Raw genomic sequence first — 6,093 nt, 5'->3', positions numbered from 1 at the left:
TTCTCTCGTTCTCGCATTTTTTTTTTTGCTCTATAGCTTCGCGTGTGGGCATCATCATTGCGTGTAACTTCCACATCACTGGTTTCTCCGCTACTGAAGCGTGAAATTTTAGTAAAAAAAAAGAAGAAGAAAAGAAACAAGGAAGAGAGAGAGAGAGTTATAGAGTTGTTGCGCTAAGCCTAGCAATTCATGCATATCTTAAAACTTCCGCATACGAATCAGTCACGTAGCGTGACGCGCAGATTCATCGACGTGGCATGTGAAGGCAGAGGATACGCCGCGCAGCCACTCAGGGCTGGGCAAAGATACTTTGAAATTGTATCGCGATACGATACAAGATACTCAGGCAAGAAGTATTGGAGATACAGATACAAGATACTGCCGCAAAAATTGTATCCGATACGATACTTGGCAATTGTATCTTAAGATACTTCGATACATTCTCAAATTTGTTATTATAGATCCATATAATGTAGCAGCAAACGCCTATGCACGAAAATGCCTGCTCCAAAATTTCTCAACTGCGACCTAATTTGTTCCACTTGAATGAAATGTCTGTTAGTATCTCAAAAGTTTTGCCCTTCTTGCTGAAAGTACATTAGTTTACTTCCAAAACAACTTATTTGGGGTTTGCTTTAGCCTCTTCACAGGACAACTCTTTGTACACTTCGCTGACAGCAGTACTTGCTTTGCACAGCTTGCCGACCATCTAGCAGGTTGCCATATAATCCCAATAACTTCAATAAGAAGCCTTCGCACGACGGCGCAAATACCGGTGTGGACTTTTACCTTGTCCGTAAAAGACAGCTTGCACACTACCGTAATCAGGACAGGTGTACAGCAGTAACAAAGCCGGTAGCAACATTTCTTTTTCTTTTTTTTGGGGGGGGGGGGCGCATGGTGTATACTAAGGGTTTGAGACTTTTCGCTAGCGGCCCGGCCCGCACACATGACCGTCTTCGTCTCATTTGTTTTTACTTTCCAAATAAGTATGTTCGTCAGCTGCACAGACATGACTGGTCTCGAGCATTCCTATCGTGAGGAACATGTGGTCACCATGTGCTAAAACATAACCGTGGAACAAAAACTGTATATTTCAGAATCCGCGTCCAGATATCAGTCATTCTGTACATCGGTATCGATGTTTCTCGAATCCTAACTTTAAATCCCCTTCAGAAATGATCTCTATATGAGATATGGGAGAGGCTTCCATTCAAATTGCAACGTCATTTTGTCCAAACTCTCTCCGACCCCCACCATCTTCACTGTCCCGGCCCTTGGAGCTAAATTTCGCGACTGCGGCCCGCCGGCTATAAGCGGAGTTTGAGACCCCTGGTGTACACGTAGGTGACGTAAAACTGCAATGAATTTTCATATTCTACTCATCTGCTGGCGTAAAGGATTCTTTGTCGATATACTCACTAACGTGCAATATTTTTAGCAATTTTTCTTCAACGAGAGGACATATGCAACACAGAAACGTCTCAGACGTATTGTGTACTTCCACAAAGCGTCGCAGGACACCGCCGCTATTCGCGCTATTGCCGCTTATAGCTCCCATTAGGGGGCGATTAGTAATACGAAAAATATTTAAGAAGGCCTAAAACAGGAAAACAAATACAAGTAAAATAGAGAGGTGGCTGTGTATGAAACATTCACATTGAATGAGTACAGAAACACAATAGAGACGGCGCCCTTAATAGCTATGAGCATGAATTATCGTCAACTTACCTGTTGAGACAATAGAAAGTCCAGTGCCTATAAAAATTGCCTGAAACTGCTCGTTGGGACGTTCATGAGCAAAACAGAGCATTCAGTAAAACAATGTTTCTCGAATCCCCTTCCTAACATCTTTAAGATGGCTCCTAATGATTTTCATTATTATAACGCAAACTCAATTTTGCTATTTTCCTAAGCGGTAAGTAGAATGTTTTGTACTGTTTACTCAAGGTACGCCGACATAATTATATATTTATTTTCAAAATCGCCTTGGCAACGTGTAAATGTGTAAACAGTAGTGGAAATAAAGTAGACAGAAGAATAATGCAGAGATCTTATTTGGGAGCGCGTTACAAAAGACATACTGCAGTGACCAGACCGGAAAAACAGTGCAGAGGCGTAGGTATTGTAAGGGATGCAAAATGACATCTAAGAAAGCACTTGAGCTAATAATCAAACGATCATTGCATAAATTCTTTGAATAAATGTAGCAAGAAGTGAAAAAATATGATACGCCAAGATTTTTCTGTTAGGTAAACGCTTGCTCTTTTAGATCTAGCATCAGTACCAATGGTGCTAACGTTCTTAGATTCTTATTTGCATATAAGTTAATTCATGGCATGCAAGTCAAACTCACATCCACGATATCCTTCAAATCGCTGATATGTAAAATCTACGCGACGCAAAGGAACCCCATTTTTGCACGCATCACATTTCGTTACGGAGCAAGACGCAGGGGAATCTTCAATAACGACACTGTAGCAACATCAGAATTTGCGCGATAGACGCGGCGCAGAACAGTGGCTAAGAGCAAGTGTCGCGGCATTGGCGCAACTAGAAGAAAAAAAATCGAGCAAACAAAAGGTACGTGGGCTGGGCGTAGACGTCCGCGCGCTTGTCTTCTTCATTTTCTGCCCTCACTGGGGTACTCTGGCGGAAAAATAAAATTGCGTCACTACCCTAAGACTTATTCAGATGGCTTAGTGGCACCAGTACCAGCTTGAGAATCGGAGCTTGGCCAGTGATTATTGTTTCGCACGATTGTGTTGCGATAGAAGTATCTTGTATCGTAAGATACACGATACATTATCGAATGTATCGGAAATACAGATACAGATACTCGTCTTTCGAGAAATATCGCGATACAGATACACGATACCCATACAGTATCCAAGATAGTATCTAAGATGCATGTATCTTCGATACTGCCCAGCACTGCAGCCACTTAAAGCGACAATTTAAAATATGAACAATTTTATTTATTACTTTACACATATAACAAAGCTGGTAGTGTGGCTTTGTCGATACAGACAGCACTTTGAAGAGTGTTGTAGTGTAGCCAGATTTTAACGCGGTAGCGTTAGAAAGCTCGTTTCGCAGAAATGCTGCCATCGGTGTCGGCGTCGCTACGTCACTTACGAGCGAAAAATCGTCCGTGACCGAAAAATTGAGAAAGATGCAAATAAAATAAACAATAAAAATCTTCGGTCCCATTGAGGATCGAACCCGGGCCGTTTGCGTGGCAAGTAGGTGTCTTACCACAAGCCCACAATGTTACCTTCTTTTTTTTTTGGGGGGGGGGGGGAGGTGTCTATAGCGTACTGTACGTATGTTCTAGCGAGCGTTTCTGTTTGTGCATGTATATTAACTAGATGCAAAACTGAAAAACATTTAGGATGGAGAAATTTGAACCCACTTCCCCCACTCCTCCCCGGCTACGCCAGTGGACGAGTCAGTATTGACGCACGACTGGCTCATTGCTCGCGAGGAAGCGGTTCCGGGTGACGCCCCGTTGAAGTAGCGATTTTCTTAAAGGTTGTTGCAACTTTGACGAAAATGAGCAAAAAAAAAATTCCGGCAGATCCCACGCATTGCGGGAATCGCCTGATTGCGAAGCAGTCAGCGAGTAGCTGCGTATGCCGCATTTTTTTGGCATTGAGCCAAGATTTACGCGTTGGATGGACGTCTGTTTAAATTGAGTAGTTGCGTGCATATCGTGGGCACACCAGGCACCTCGACTACACTGGTGTTTGAAGGGTAATTTGTGGTCCGACCACACGCCGGAGCTCTCGTTACGCCACAGATGTCACTTTTATCAAACTAAGCCTAAGCTGCATTCGTCTACGTATACTTGCGGAGACGAGCAGCGTTAGATGATATCTTGCTCATTCACTGAAGTACTTTTGTAATGTTTATTGCATTGTTGTAAAAGCGCATAGCCAACACTGCAAACCGCACCGGACGTTAGACAAGCACCACCACCAAAGAGATGTTAGGCAACCGTCGTTGCAATACATTTATTTGCAATTTTACGGGCGTAGCTCCTCTCAGTCTAACCTTGTCACGCGTCAGGCGTAACCGGCAGTATCTCCCGAACAGTATAATAGATGGCGCTGTCTCATAGAAGTATATACAAACTGCAGTTCAGGGACGATATTCTAGATGGCGCTGTACACAAGCTGCGTCGTCATCACCATTTCTCGTCTCATTTCCTAGATGGCGTTGGTCCAACAGAATTGTGTGCAATATGGCGCTTGTGTGAATCGACACTAGATGGCGCTGGAAGTGCCGCTGCTCTCCGATTGGCTGCTGCACGGGCTGGGCGGGGATGCGCGGGGAGCGAGCGCCTCCCTCATTCTCCTGGATCATCGCCGTACGTGTCGGATCGTTGATGGAGCATGGACGATGCACAGCGGCGGGCGCTCGCTTGCGGCAGCCAGGCGGATCCCGCGACGGTGCGCGCCAAGGACGCCGCTGCGAAACGGGCTCAACGAGAAGCGGATCCTGAGACTATGATTGCTTCAGGAGCTTCGCCCAAGCTCTTCATTATCCGTGGAGATGCTGTAATTTTTTAAAGCATGGTTGCTACCAGGGGTGCTATGCAGGATGACCCGAGCTTCACGGGCACATGATGGAGAGCGAGCAGACGATGAAGAAGAGGACGAAGAGGGCGCGCGCCCGCCGAGGAACGCGCTTGAAGGTAGAAGCCGACCGTGATTATACACGTGGCCTCGACGATTAACTCCGGCCGCGCACTGTTGAAAGGCGCTCGGTCGGAGCTAATCTCGGAGGCCATGGTACTGATTATTCTAAAGGATACTTAGTGCAGCCATTAAACACTTGGAAATGAACTTAAACAGCCCGTACCTCTAAAGAATGTCGTTAGTAAAATTTCTGACACTGTTCTTGCATGGTACATTTCTGCACTCAGTGGAACGACACACAAATGAAAGAAGGAGCCTCTGGTTTGAAGACAGCACCCAACTTTTTCGACCACGCTTAACGTGACGCTGCGTTCCATCGTAACCAATAGAACGCTGAGGGTTGGATTTGACCTTTTCATAATAGCTCGTTCAAAAGGGGGTGTCGCCTGAGCTCGGAAAGATTCATGTTTTCGCCAAACTTGGGCCATCCTGCATAGCACCCCTCAGGGTCTTTTCATCACCTTAGTCAGCGTCTGTGAGCTACGTTAAAATAACAAAGTACAACAAACTGTACGTGTTTCTCGTGTTTAATCTCCAAAGTGTCCCTTATAAATTCTCAATGTCTATACTCACCGTTCCTACGGGCATTTGATAGATAGATAGATAGATAGATAGATAGATAGATAGATAGATAGATAGATAGATAGATAGATAGATAGATAGATAGATAGATAGATAGATCGATAGAGATAGATAGATAGATAGATAGATAGATAGATAGATAGATAGATAGATAGATAGATAGATAGATAGATAGATAGATGGCGTTCAGGTGCAGTGAAAGACGACAAAGGAGTGTCTCCTTCCCGACAAAGTTCCCTTGAGGAAAGCAGATCCCAGACCTACAAAGGTGTTCGCTCGAACACAGCGCGCAAAACTCATCAATACACCCTTTCAGCGAAGGCTCCCTATATAAGGCCATAATCCCCTATGGCGCTGCTGTACATGTACAGATGCATGACCCCAAGAAATGTACCTCCAGGCAACGAAGTCACCCTTTGGACACCCGTGCAACAGGCCATTAATGCGGAAATGCGATGTGCCACAAGGTCGAAATTTGCTTTTGTATACTCTTAAATAAAAGTCCGCATCAGGTCTCTAGCGGCGCCATGTTGAATTCCGGCAGTGTCATTTGCTTACTGGGCCCTGGGGTGATAGTTCTTGCCGCTTTAACAAGTAGTGGTTTCTTTTATTTTTGCGGCGGTCATCTGAGGAACCACGTGAAGAACCTTGTGCGGTCCACGTGTCACCGGCGCATCTCCTTTCTGCAAAGTGTCTTTCAGAGGCACAAGAGGGGTTTGCTGTAATGTGCTTCACTTTTGCCCGTGCGTCAGGGGTATCACAATACTGACATTTCGAGGCTCAAGCACGTTTTCTTTGTGAATATGGG

This window comes from Rhipicephalus sanguineus, chromosome 3, assembly GCF_013339695.2.
Source record: "Rhipicephalus sanguineus isolate Rsan-2018 chromosome 3, BIME_Rsan_1.4, whole genome shotgun sequence".
NCBI classification, from domain to species: domain Eukaryota; kingdom Metazoa; phylum Arthropoda; class Arachnida; order Ixodida; family Ixodidae; genus Rhipicephalus; species Rhipicephalus sanguineus.
The sequence above is the reverse complement of the archived record's forward strand: the minus strand, read 5'-3'. Positions refer to the sequence as shown.